The sequence below is a fragment of the Petaurus breviceps genome, unplaced genomic scaffold, assembly GCF_028583685.1.
Source record: "Petaurus breviceps papuanus isolate PSGF00001 unplaced genomic scaffold, PetGlider_PUasm1.0 91133, whole genome shotgun sequence".
In the NCBI taxonomy this organism is placed as follows: Eukaryota; Metazoa; Chordata; class Mammalia; order Diprotodontia; family Petauridae; genus Petaurus; species Petaurus breviceps.
Genome location: NW_027187419.1, coordinates 9995665 through 10010814, shown reverse-complemented (window position 1 = coordinate 10010814; position 15150 = coordinate 9995665).

Below are 15150 nucleotides of genomic sequence, written 5' to 3'. Positions count from 1 at the left end.
AAAACCAAGCCAATACAGGGGAATCTTTAATTGCCATTACTATCACAGACAACTTTTATGTCTAGCTCATAAGGGAACAGTCATTAAAGGGAAAAGAGTCAGAAGTTAATCATTGGGAGAAACTGAGGAAAAAAAGACTGAAATTACTAAAGATTTCAGGAGGAGGAAACCTCGAAGATCATGAGGATAAGCAGATAAGCCAACTTCTATGATTAAGCACTTTAAGGGAAAAAAAGGAAAAATGATTCAATACCTGATGAGGCAGCAGACACTCTCAATTTTGGAGAAATCATGGAACCATAGCATGCCATCCTGAAAATTATGACAGCAAAACTCATGGCCTACACTGCAGAAGTAATAGGCAGAATAGAAGAATTTGCATTCATGGTGGTAAGTCTCAGTAAAGAAACAAAAGAAAGGACAACTGATTGGAAATTCAAACATGCAGAAGTAAAAGACAATCCGGAAGAAGAGAAACAAAAACCAATAATATTAAAAGAAAGCATGATCTCTACTCAAACAAAACATATTGATCTCCAAAATAGGATGTGTAGAGACAATTTAAGGATTATAATTCTTCCAAAAGAACATAATAAGTAAAAAAAAAAAACCTTGTACATGATAGTACAACTAATAGTATAAGAAAACTGCTCTAAACTTCTAAATAAAGAAATAAATATTCCAATCAAAATAATTCATATATAGCCCCCAGAGGGAAAAAAAGAAAATAAACACAAGGCTAGAAACTCAAGGCATGCATAGTAGTTAAATTTAACAATTCAGAGGTGGAACCAAGATGGCAGAATAAAGGCAGGGACTTGCCTGAGCTCTCCCCAGACCCCTCCAAATACCTTTCAAAAATTACTCTAAAAAAATTCTAGTGCAACAGAACTCACAAAAAGATGGAGTTAAACAAATTTCCAGCCCAAGACAACTTGGAAGATCAATAGTAAAGGTCTATTGCACCAGGGTGAAAAAGGAGCACAGGCCAGACCCCAGAAAACCTGTAGCAGGGTGGCTGAATCACTGGCAGTAGTGGTGGTTTCCAGACCTCTCTGGCACAGATGCCAAAGACAAGTTAGAAGGTCAGCATCAGGGTGGCTAGGTGGTGCAGTTGGTAAAGCACTGGCCTTGGAGTCAGGAGGTCCTGAGTTAGGTTCTGGCCTCAGACACTTAACACCCACTTTAAAAAAAAAAAAAAGCAACTAGCTGTGTAACCTTGGGCAAGTTACTTAACCCCAATTGCCTTCCAAAAGGCAAAAAAAAAAAAGGTCAGCAGGGAGGGTCTCTTGCACCTGGATGAGAATGGAGTATAGTCCAGTGCAAGCCACACCAACAGAGCCCTGGTCACAACAAATGAGGATCAAGCCTTTGGAATAACTGAATCAGCAGAGAAAGCAGCTGCTTCTGGAGCTATAAGCTCACAGATTGTAAGGGTGTTTAAAAACTGGTCAGAAGAAGATTACATGGATCTTTTTTGCTAGCACTAAGGCAAGACTCTGTTGCTTTTCCCATACCTGGATCTGAGTTGTGGTCCTGGGTGGCTGTCCTAGGGTGAGGAGGAGCATAGAAGAGCTTGTGGCAGCAATGGATTGAGGACCCTCTTGACAGTTCCAGGGCAGAAAAGAGTGATTGTGGTCACTCACAGAGCAAAGCACAGGCCAGGAGAGTAGGAAAGACACTTTTCCTTGGATCATACCACCTTAGAAGAACTGAAAATTTACAGGGCCCTAGAAGTATCTCTGAAATCAACTGCACAAAACCCCTGAAGCTTGGGCCAGTGAACCCTCTACGATAGAAGAAGAGCCCTACTTTGACAAAGAATTAAAAGTCAAGAAATTGGCTGGGAAATGAGTAAACAGTGGAAGAAAATACTCTGACTATAGAAAACTACTACAGTGATAAGGAAGATCAAAACACACACTCAGAAGACGACAACAAAGTAAAAACTCCTACATCCATAGTCTCTAAGAAAAGTGCAAATTGGTCTCAGGCCATGAAAGAGCTAAAAAATTGAAAACCAAGTAAGAGAGGTAGAAGAAACATTGGGAAGAGAAATGAGAGAGATTCAAGAAAATAATTAAAAATGAGCCAACAGCTTGGTAAAGGAGAAAAAAATTCTGAAGAAAACAGGACCTTTTAATTTTATAAATTTGACTATATGTTTTAATAATATTTAATATTTTAAAAGAAATTTTAATTTAAAAAAATTTTAAAAATATTTCATCATTTAATAAATTCTTTATATGTTTGAGAAATGAGGTCTTTATCAGAGAAGCTAGCTTCAAAAAAAGCCATTCCCCAATTGATAAATGATCAAAAGATAAGATGCTTTCAGATGAAGTAATCAAAGCTATCTATAACCATATGAAAAAAAATAGTGTAACACTACTGATTGGAGAAATGCAAATTAAAACAATTCCAAGGTACTACCTCATATCTATTAGATTGGCAAATAGGACAGAAAAGGAAAATGACAAGTGTTGGAGGGGATGTGGGAAAAATGAGACCTTTATGTACTGTTGGTGGAGTTAAGAACTAATTCAATCATTCTGTAGAACAATTTGGAACTACGCCTGTAGGGCTATAAAACAACACATACCCTTTGACCTAGCAATAGTACTAATAATAATGTGTCTCCAAAGAGAAAAAAAAATGGAAAGGACAAGGACCTATATGTACAAAAATATTTATAGCAACTCTTTTATGGGAGCAAAGAATTAGAAATTGAGGGGATGCCCTTCAACTGGGCTGAATATTTTGTGATATGTGATTATGATTGAATACTATTGTACTTTAAGAAATGATGAGCAGGATTGTAATGGCAAGCAAAGAAGTAGTTAACACCTTGTTTCAGCTATTATTTAGCACCTTGTTGCAGTTCAAGTTTCTTTTAAGCCTGGCCATGACTATATCAAATCTTCTGTTAAGAAACAAAACTTGTGGACCCCTATTGCTGATGCAACAGAAAGGGGTGGAACAAGGAGGAGCTTAATGACCATATATAAGGAGAAGCCCAGGCTGGGAGAGCAGAAGTGGAAGGAAGCATGGCTGTGGCACCGGTACTTTGTCTGTTTTGATATTACTTTGTCAGATTCATCTGCTGATAGAGGATGTTGCTGTTGTTACAGAGGCCCTGGGACCTTACTGCTGGTTCAGAAGCCCTGGAAGAGGATTTTCTTGTTGTCTGTTTACAGAAGTCCTGGAGGAGGGTGTTACTGATGTTTTCAGAAGTCCTGGTACTACACTGATGATTTGTGTTGAGTTCTCAAACCTTGTTAGTGGGTCTTTGTTGATTTCATAGGCAGATAGTGAATTGATGATGGTGCTGGCAATGTGCATGAATGTTATTGTCACTTTGTTAAGTTTTGTCTTCCCAGGAACAGAAACTTGTAAAGGACTTGAGCTGAACTGGACACTGTGAGCTTCAATATGGAACAGGAACTGTACAAGGAACTGGACGAGGGTTTGGAAGTTGCCTCCCTTTGAACTCAGGTGGCAGTTGGGTAAATTTGGGCAGGAGCTGGGACCATGGAAGAGATCTGAGAGCCAGCCTCAAGTCAAGATGAAAAGACTCTCCTTGGGTATTTAATGCAAACTGAGAAGATCATGATTTACTGTGGCCTTGGGGTGAGAGGACTTTGTACTCTGTATCCTGTACCTCTTCAGGATGATTGAATTAAGGATGATTGGAAACTAATTTCCAATTAAGAAGAAAGAAGACTTTTTTGACTGAGAGATTAAACAATGTGACCTAGGGGTGGAAAACTTTGACCTTTGTATTTTGTGTCCTTAAGGAGGTTTGCTCCCTAAGGATTATTGAGTTAAGGACTTACTGAATGACTGTACTTTGTTTAAAACTATGTGGCCACTTTAGCGATAACTTGTTATGTCATAACATTGTGAATGCTGTACTTTGGTTTCTGTCAATGTTTTGTCTTAATTTATTACTAAATAAATAGAGAGAGTTCACTATACTATGTAATCAAAACCTTGAAGCTGTTCACAGCAGCGCTGGAAAGCTGCTTGTGCTTGGCTTTGCAAGGATGCTCTTAGAAAAATCTGGAAAGACTTACGTGGGCTGATGAAAAGTAAAATGTACTATGTACAAAGTAATAGCAATAATGTAAGATGATCAACTGTGAATGACTTAGCTATTCTCATCAATACAACCATCCAAAACAACTTTGAAGGGCTTGTGATGAAAAATGCTATCCATCCGCAGAGAAAGAACCGATGGTGTCTGAATAGAGATTGAAGCATGCTTTTTCACTTCATTTTTCTCAAGTTTTTTGTCTATGTTTTTTACAATATGACTATTATGTATATGTTTTTCATGACTACATATGTAGAAGCTAAATTTTTTTTAACAATTCAGTTCCAAAACAACAAATTTTGCAAGTTATGAGAAAGACCTTCAAATATAAAGGAATTGATATTCAAATAACACAAGACTATTCTGCCCTCAACAAAACACTCAGAAAGGAATGGAATAATGTTTTCAAAGAGCAATGGGGCTCAAAATGCAGCACAACGTAACCTACACTACAAATCTGAACTTAACCATAAATGAAAAAATAATGGATGGTCAATAATAAAGAGGCATTCAAAATATTCTTAGAAATAAAACCAGACCTGAAGAGATGATTTGCTTCTCAAACACCCTATATAACAGAAATACAAGAAGAAAAAATGAATGCAACAATCAAGGGCAATAAAAACAATAAAAAGAAGGCAAGAGAGAGAGACACTATTAAGAGGCTTCTCTGTGAATGCACATGTCTACAGCATTATAGAGCTGCCATTGAACTCCATTGATATCATTATGTAGCTACTTTCTTAGGTGAGCTGCAATCCTCTCTTCCTCTTCATTCTGTTCTCTTTGCCATATTGCTCTTCATTTTGTGGCATGTCTTCTGCTCTTCTTGTCCTCTGTTAGCATTAAGCTTTTTCTCAGCTATTTACTGGATTATAGTTGCAACGTGGCTTCTTCCCCATAAGAAAGCAGTCTCTCAGCTCTCTAGTTTGAAGACTTGGGATTGTCTTTGGCCCTTGTGTGATGTAGTCCCCAGATGGTTGCATTTAGTCAGATAGACAGGGAAGCCATCAATCAGATCAGGAATTGTTAATCTTTTTGTATCATGGACACACTTGGCAGTTTGGTGACCTATGGACCCCTTCTCAGAATTTTTTTAAATTCAAATTCTTATGATACATTTCACTTAAAGGTTAGTGAAAATAAGGTGCATTTTTCTCCCATCCAAATTCACAGACCCTTTGAAATCTATTCCCCAGGTTAAGAATTTCTGACAGACATTTTAAGTATTTTCTTTAAACTACTTTTTTCATATGATTCCTTGGGGGTCTCTCAGTCTAAATTATTATCTGAGCTGTGGTATGAAATTCTTTTTAACTCCTCTCTTACCCCTGGATTATTTAGAGCCTGGATCACTTCCAAATCATCCTAGGATGCAAAGGAGTCATGTGGAAACGGGATCAATATTCTTTTCAACATCAAATGTAAAGTCCTACTTACCATGCAAATATACTTGGAAACAACCCTAAAAAAGAGTGTGGGCTAGTAAAGCTAGTGACCCATTTCCCAATAATAACAAAAATTGCTATAGTTCTGAGACTTAGCAATTTAGAATTGGAAGGGACTTCAGAAATCATCAAATCTAAAGGGTTCGTGAAAAAAAAAAGTTTTTCTATGATATCCCTGGCAAGTGCTTGTTCATAGTCTGCAAATCCTTCTATTGGGAGAGTACTACCCAGTTCTAAATGTAGGACCAATCACCAGATGGGTGGAAATGTTCTAAAACATGATGCCCAGAACTATATTCTAGATTGGAGACAAGATATGGAGTTCCACTAGAACTGACACTGATTAAAAAAAAATTATTTGTGTGAAGACGGTGTGTTAGGCATATGCCTGCCCACTTTAGCTTTTGTGGCACTAAATTAGTACCATTCATTGTAGTTAGAATGAGCATGCTTTGTATGAGTTTGAGGAGCTTTAACATGTGAAGACTTGATTTCTCCTACTTGCTTCAATTACTACATTTGGTGGCAAATGTATCTCCAAGTTAGTAATTGTGTAGTAGCCCAGCAACTGAACTAGGGAGGGGGGAAAGACCCATACTATGTCAATCCAAGATATATTTACTAGAGAATATTTTTATATCTGGCTGGAGACAGAATAGGGAGCTGTAGCTGTCCAGATTTGCATCTGGATTGGGGTAATGGTGTGATAACTCCTCAAGGTAGCTTCCTAGCTTTCTCTATTTAATAGGAAGTTCTGTCTCTGATGTGTTAGAAATGCTCCACCCTTTCAGGAATTCCAGGATGGTGGGGACCAGGGGTGTACTAAAGACAGATCCTGTTGACTCACAGAAGCCATTAGTTAATATTTTTTTTGGCTAAGCAATCGGGGTTAAGTGAACTTGCCCAGGGTCACACAAGTAAGTGTAAGTAACTTACTACAGCTAGTAAGATGTAGGTTGGTTTGTTTTCATTTTCTGTTAGGTAATCGGGGTTTGTTGAATTTTTTTGTGAGCAATTACACCTTAGAAATCCACTATTATACAAATCATGTCTTGATTTCTTATTTTGTTTATCATCTAGACTTAAGAAAGTGATGGGGAAAATGTTAATAATGCAGATTTAACACAAAAGTGTATTATGCTTTTTGGAAAGCCAGTTGTCAATCATTTACTAGCACAACCCAGGTAAAGTGCAAGGTGTTAACTATTGCTACTACTTCCTAATTGATGCTTTGAGATCTTTAAATGCAACTGGTTGGGTGGGATAAGAGTAAGGGATTGGAATGTTTCCTCACTTAATCAAAGTTAACTAATAAGTAGAATATAGAAGATTTTAACTATGAACCTAGGTGCTATGGGGATGTTTGAGTCCAGACATCCACTTATCAAAGAAGTTAAGATGAAAGACAAGGAGACTTCCTTGACTGGTTTCAGGAATGAAAATAAAATAAAGCAATGATTAATTAAAGCAATAGCATAAATATATAGTATAGTAGCTAATTCTAAATTACATGACCATTGCCAGGAAAATGGCATTGGGTTGTTCCATCCAGAGAAGATCAAAAGACTTTTGAATTAGAAGAGCTCATGATTTTTCCCCTTGGTATTCTATATATGAATACTAACTCGGGTTCTTTAGGAAAGGAGGATGGGGAAGAGATTTTCAATACATAAAGGTCTTAATAAGCACATAAAAGTCCTAATTATTCATGTAGCTATATATAAATATGTGGGCACGTGTGTATCTACTCTATAGCAAGCAATATCAGTTCATTTATATTCCCTAGAGGAGACAGCACTTGAAATTACAAAATTCTAAGAAGCAAACATCAAACTTCATGCACATCATAAGAAAGGTAATAGGAATCAAAACCAGGTGGTAGGAATCATAGCAGTCAGTTTACTAGTTTCTATAGCACACAACCATTACCTCTAACACTATTGTTCCCTGATACTTCTCCCAACTCTGTTACTAGAGATGCCTCTGTGAAAAAACACCAAACTCAACTTCAATCAACAATGGAGAAAGATATTTTTATATAAATGAATCAAATTTAAGGGGAAAAACACTATTGTAAAGTAAAAAATACATATGTAGGTAGTTTAAAAAAAACTCTAGGGGAGAATCCCATTTTCTGAAGACAGAGGTAAGGGAAGAGGGTAAGAGGGAAGCCTACCTTCACCATGAATGGGGAATAAGTCCCACTATGGCTCACTCTCTACTCTGGGTCCCACTCTATTTACCAGTGTCCCCGTGCCTGCCTTGGTCTCCTGCTCTCCCTCAAACATTCTCTACTCTGTCTCTTCCACACCTTGGTGCCCTGAAACTTTCAGCACCTGCAAGATTTCATACTTCTTCCTGACCCCAAACCATACATAACTATGATTGCCAATTTTCTCTCTCTAGGAAACTATTTAATAAGTTCCTGGAAGTTTTCAAGAGGATATTGGTAACCATTTATCCTTTACCAAAAAGAAACGTTTGAAACACAAATGATACCCAAAGTTGGCTTTAAGGGACTACTTTTTTTCTCTTATATTTTTTGTTACAAAGGATGTTTTACTAGATAGGGAGTGGAAGAGGGATAGAATGGGAAATGATGATAAATTAAAACAAAAGATGTAAATACATTTTTTAAAAATAAAACTTATCCTTGTCATTTCCTACAACAAACTATAACTCTGAGTTTTTAATTTCTTCTTCAGAGCTTGTAAGCATAATCTTAGGCCATTGGATAGAGCTGTATATGTGTTTCTGATATGGTTCCAGAGCCCCAACTAGTTCTTTAAAAACAATGGGCTCTAGGGGTGAAGCCAAGATGTCAGAGAGAAGGCAGGGACTTGCCTGAGCTCCCTCTAAAACCCCTCCAAACCCCTCTAAATAATGACATAAAACAATACTTGGAGTGGCAGAAGCCACAAAAGGATTTAATATAATAATTGCTGGCCAAAGATAACTTAGAAGGAAGGCAGGAAAGGTCTGTCCCACCAGGGTAAAAGTGGAGCACAGTTCAGTGCAGGCCATGTCAGCATAGACCAGGCCCCAATAAATCAGGAGCAAACCTTGGGAGCTATTGAATCATCAGCAGCTGCTTTTGGAGCTCTCAGCCCACAGACTGTAAGTGGATTGAAAAACTGGTCAGAAGGAGATTACTGTGTCAGCCCCATTGGGAGCAAGACTCTGTTGCTTTGCCCATACTTAGATTTGGGTTGCAGCCCTGGGTGGCAATCCCAGGGCAAGGAGGAGCACTAGCACACTAGAGCTTGCAAACTACAGTGGGGCAGAGATTCTTGTCACAGTTCCAGGGCAGAAAAGAGTGCTTATGGCCACTCCCAGATCAGAGCACACGCCAAGAGAGAGTAAAGACACCTTTCCTTAGATCATACCACCTTAGAAGAACTGAAAACTCACAGATCCCTACAAGTATCTCTGAAAACAGCTGCACAAAGCCTCTGAATCTTGGGACAATGTGCCTTCCACTATGGAAGCAGAGTCCCTTGTAAATGAAGAGTTAAAAGTCAAGAAATAGTCTGGGGAAATGAGTAAAAAAAAAAAAAAGAAAAAATTCTGACAATAGAAAGCTACTATGCTGACAAGGAAGATCAAAACATAACTCTCAGAAGATGATGACAAAGTCAAAGCTCCTACATCCACAGCCTCCAAGAAAAATATGAATTGGTCTCAGGCCATGAAAAAGCTCAAAAAGGATTTTTAAAATCATGTAAGAGAGGTAGAAGAAAAATTGGGAAGATAAATGAGAGTGATGCAAGAGAATCATGAAAAATAAGTCAACAGTTTGGTAAAGGAGACACAAAAAATACTGAAGAAAATGACACCTTAAAAAACAGACTAGGTCAAATGGTAAAAGAGGTTCAAAAAGCCAATGAGGAGAAGCATGCCTTAAAAAGCAAAATTAGCCAAATGGAAAATGAGGCACAAAAATTCACTGAAGGAAAAAAAATTCCTTAGGAAGTAAAATTGGTCAAATGGAAAAGGAGGCCCAAAAGTTCACTGAAGAAAATAATTCCTTAAAAATTAGAATGGATGGGGGGGGGGTGCTATGTGGCACAGTGAATAGAGCACTGGCCCTGGAGTCAGGAGGACCTGAATTCAAATCCAGCATTAGACACTTGATACAAAAGCTAGCCATGTGACGTTGGGCAAGTCACTTAACCCCAATTGCCCTCCAAAAAGCAAAAAAAAAAAAAAATTAGAATGGAGCAAATAGAAGCTAATGACGTTATGAGAAATCAAGAAGCAATAAAACAAAACCAAAGGAATGAAAAAATAGAAGACAATGTGAAATATCTCCTTGGAAAAACAACTGATCTGGAAAATAGATTCAAGAGAGATCATTTAAAAATTTACAAACCATGATCAAAAAAGAGAGCCTAGACATTATCTTTCAAGAAATTATTTAGGAAACCTGTCCTGCTATTCTAAAACCAGAGGGTAAAATAGAAATTGAAAGAATCCACCAATCACCACCTGAAAGAGATCCCCTAACAAAAATTGCCAAGAATATAATAGTCAAGTTCCAGAATTTTCAGATCAAAGAGAGAATATTATAGGCAGCCAGAAAGAAACAATTCAAGTATCATGGAGCTACAGTCAGGATAACACAAGATTTAGCAGCTTCTACATTAAAGGATCAAATGACTTGGAGTATGATATGCTGGTGGTCAAAGGAGGTAGGATTACAACCAAGAATCACCTACTCAGCAAAACTGAGTGTGATTCTTCAGGGGGAAAAATAGACATTCCATGAGAATTTTCAAGCATTTTTTTTGGTAAGGGAGAATGGCAGGGTAGTTGGGGTTAAGTGACTTGCCCAAGGTCACACAGCTAGTAAGTGTTAAGTGTCTGAGGCTGGATTTGAACTCAGGTCTGACCTGACTCTAGGGTCAGTGTTCTATTCACTGCACCACCTAAACACCCCGACTTTCAAGTATCCTTGATGAAAAGACCAGGGCTAAAGAGAAAATTTGACTTTCAAATACAAGATTCAAGAGAAGCATAAAAAGGTAAACAGGAAAGGGAAATCAGAGGGGACTTAATAAGGCTAAACTGTTTATATTCCTTCATGGGAAGATGACACTTCTAACTCATAAGAACTTTCTCGTTATCAGGGTAGTTAGGAGTATATATAGACAGAGGGCGCAGGTATGAGTTGAATATGAAGGGATGGTATCTAAAAAAAAGTTAAGGGGTGAGAAAGGAATATACTGGAAGGAAGGGAAAGGGAGAGCTAACATGGTGTAAAATATATCACATAAAAGAGGCAAGAAAAAGCTTTTACAGTGGAGGGGAAGATGAAGGAGTTGGAGGGAGTGAGTGACCTTTCTCTCATCAGAACTGGCTCAAAGAAGAAATAGCATACACAGTCAACTGGGTAAGTGGCAGAAAGGGGAAGTGGATAAGAGTAGGGAGGTGTGATATAAGGGAAGGCAGATTGGGAGAGGGGGTAGACAGAAGCAAAACACTTTTGAGTAGAGACAGGGTGAAAGGAGAGAGAGAAAAGAATAAAAAGGGGTATAATGGAGGGAAGTACATTTAGGAATCATAACTGAAAAACATTTTAAAGCAGGTTTATCTGATAAAGGCCTCATTTCTCAAATATATAGAGAATTGAGTCAAATTTATAAAAATAAGAGCCATTCCCTGATTGACAAATGGTTGAATGATATAAACAGTTTTCAGGTGAAGTAATCAAAGCTGTCTGTAGTCACATTAAAAAAATGCTCTAAATAATTGTTGATTGGAGAAATGCAAATTAAAACAATTCCAAGGTACTATTTCACACTTATTGGATCGGCTAATAGGACAGAAAAGGAAAATGACAAATGTTGGAGGGGATGTGGTAAAAATGAGAACTTAATGCATTGTTGATGGAGTTGTGAACTGATTCAACTATTCTGTAGAGCAATTTGGAACTATTTCCAAAGGGCTATAGAATCATGACTCTTTGACCTATCCATGCCACTACTAGGTCTGTATACCAAAAGTGAAAAAAAAACAAAAAGATAAAGGACCCATATGTACAAATATATCCATAGAAGCTCTTTTCTGGTGGCAGGGAGATGGATATTGGGAAGATGCCTGTCTATTAGGGAATGACTGAATAAATTGTGGTATGTGATAATGATGGAATACTATTGTAATATAAGAAATGACGAGCAGGATGCTCTCAGAAAAAAAAAAACCTGGAAAAACTTACATGAGTTGATGCAAAGTGATGTGCACTGTGTAAAAAGTAACAGCAATATTATAAGATTGTCAACTGTGAATGATTTAGCTATTCTCAGCAATGCAATGATCCAAGATAACTCTGAATGACTTATGATGAAAAATGCTATCCATCCCCAGAGAAAGAACTGATAATGTCTGAATACAGATTGAAGCACACTTAAAAAAATTTTTTTTTTCTTGAGTTTTTTTTTTGTCTGTTTTCTTTCACAGCATGACCAGTATGGAAATGTTTTTCAGGACTACACATGTATAACCTATATTGAATTGCCTGCTCAACTAGAGTGTGAGGAGGGAACAAGAGATAGAATTTGGAATCAAAGTTTTAAAAACAAATGCTAAAAATTGTTTTTACCTGCAATTGGGGGGAAATAAAAGACTAAACAAAAAACCCCAAATCTATAACATTAAAAAAAAACAAACAAATGGGTTTTTCACAGTAAAATGAACAAGACTTTTAACTTTTTCTTTGTTCAAGACAAAAGGATGCATAATCTGGTACATTTTAAAAATCCTAATTGAAGTTATCAGATTTTATAGAGATTTCACTTCTTTCCCATACAAGATGGTGGTAGAGCAATGACCACCTAAATTATTGGTGCCTAGGTTAGCGGGAGCCTGAACATACAGTATTTCAGAATAGATATCCATCTGAATTATATATAAATTCTTCCTGACTTCAGGACTGCCTAATAACAAACTATTATTCCATTCTTAGTACTGGAATATTCTGGTATGACCATTTGTGTGTGTGTTGAAAAGGTAGGACTGGTTTGGGATCAGATTGGCTCTGCGCAGAAAATTCAAAACAAAGGCTTAGTTGGATGATATAAGGGGAACTAAGGAAGGTATAAGTCCTTGTAACAGCACAAAGAACAATGATAAGACCTCAATCACTTGTGAAATTTTCCTTTTTTTGTCATTTTGCTCACTAGAAAATATTTCCTTATAGTTCCTAGAGTAAATTTTTGAGAAAACAAACTGAGAAGAGGAATGTTTTTTTTTTTCAGGGAGTACACTAGTGATGCTCAATTTTATTTTATTTTATTTTTTGCTCATGGCATGGCATTATTCTTTTCCATGAGAAATTGTGAGGAGACTTGCATGTGCATATGATTGCAAATGTGCCATTGTTCTGTGGTACATTTAAGCCTAGCCAAAGCTCATGCTCCATTAGTCTGTCCTTATTTACCATTTGAGAGTCACTGTTGTATACAAAGACTGTAGGGTAGAGTGAACAAATAACACACAGAATCAGAAGATCTGGGTTTAAGTCTTGGTCCTGCCACCTGCTCATTCTATGACTTTGGACAAGTCATTTAATCTTTCTAAACCTCTGCTTTCTCCTGTTTTTAGAGCACCTATGGCCAGTGGCTTAACTGTGAGGCTGGATTCAGTGTCTATGCTAGCCATCACATGGTGTTCCAAGTTCACGTTACTAGATAATCAATTGCCCATGGTTCCAAGGTTCTAAGTCCTAAGCATTTAGCTCACTTCCAACTGCTTATTTAGCACAACAATCCAGTGTCTTTTAATTTTATTTAATCTAAAAGTATAAATTAATTTCCACAAAAATAGTACATTAAATAACTCCAGACCCCACTCCCACTAGATTTAATTTTCTTAATTTTGCATGACCCCAAAGGCACTACTCATTTACATATAGATCAAAGTATATTTACTGAATTGAAATTATAAAAATAAACTATGATATACAGGGTTACAATCTAACACAGTGTAAGTCACAGTTGCTTGCATTTTTTTATTTTTAATTTTGATTAAAAATTTTTTAGATAGAGCATTTATTAAGCATTTACCATATGTCATATATATGTATATGTTTATGGGGTGTAAGGTGTGTTCAGGGAAGACTAATACCTTGGTGTGAGGGCTGCAGAGCCCTTTTCAGGGCTACTTTCCACCTTTGGTGTCTGCCTAATCCATCTGTCAGTGGCGGCTCCACGAAGCTGTAGCATGTACAGCAGCCACATTCTAGTAAACCTTTTCAGCAGACAGGCTAAATGAGACTGAGGGTAAGCAAAGGGTCTCACACCTGTTAGTGAGTTAGGGGGTGCCCACCCCAAGCATGTGAAGACTTCTCTTGGTGGAATGGGCAGATGAGAACAATTTGTTCCAACAGCCATGAAGGTAGAAAAGCAGGAACTATGGAGGGCTTAGAGCATGGTTACACATCTAAGATGCCAAGGTCATCTACTACATCTTGAGCCTTCACCAGACATCTTGACTCTGTCCTGCTACTGGACTGTGACAACTCTGGAAGAGAGTATGAGGCTGATGACTTCCTGAAACTCTGCCTCGCATAAATACAATTTATGCACAAATCAAAAGACATTACCCATGCCATTTTACCAGCTTTACCTATCTCAAAGCCCTGTGGTAACAGGCAAGTGATGAAGCAGCAGGTGTGGATACCCGTGGAGCAGTAGTCACAATACTGCCCTGAGGCAGTCCAGAGGTAGGGTTGTCTTCTCACTGGAAGCAGCAGTGAGATTCTGTAGCCTCCTAGGTGTCTGAGAAGCCTTTTAAGAATCAAGCTGCTCACCTCCTGGTGTGAAGATGTGGCTAGTAAAGGTGCCTTAAAAACTATCTGCTCACCCAACTGCCTGATTACCACAGAAATATGCAAAAACTTTTACAAAGATGATCCCACTCACCATCAGTACGTGGAATGTGTGCACACTTATAAACAACACAAAATCCAGTAGACCTGAAAGACAAATAGTTCTTGTTGAGAGAGAATTCAGCAGGTATCATATCCAAATGTCAGCCCTGAGTGAAACAAGGCTAGCATTTTGAAGGCCGTCTTACTGAAGTCAGAGTTGGATACACAGTTTTCTGGAGTGACTGCACTAAAGGGGAATGCCATGAAACTTGTGTAGGTTTTGCAATCAAAACTAATCTAGTCAATAAGCTTGTATGCCTACCAAAAGGAGTAAATGACAGAACCATGGCAATGAAACTGCCACTTTCAGGAAAACACCATGCCACCATCATCAATGCCTATGCTCCCACCACAACAAATCTTGATGAGGTCAAAGAAAAATTTTAAGACCTGGAGACCCTTATCATCAATATGACAAAAGAGGACAAGCTTATAATTCTGGGTGACATCAATGCAAAAGCACCAGACTTGGCAGGGGATCTTTGGGAGGAATGGACTTGGAAACAGCAACAGCATTGGTCACTTTATATTGAAGACTCGTCATCTCATGACCTCACCAACACTGTCTTCCATTTATCTAAATACAATAAAACCTTGTGGATGAACCCTTTTAGGAAACACTGGTATTTAATAGACTATGATTATAAGAAGAGAGACAGATAAAATGTGAGAGTGAC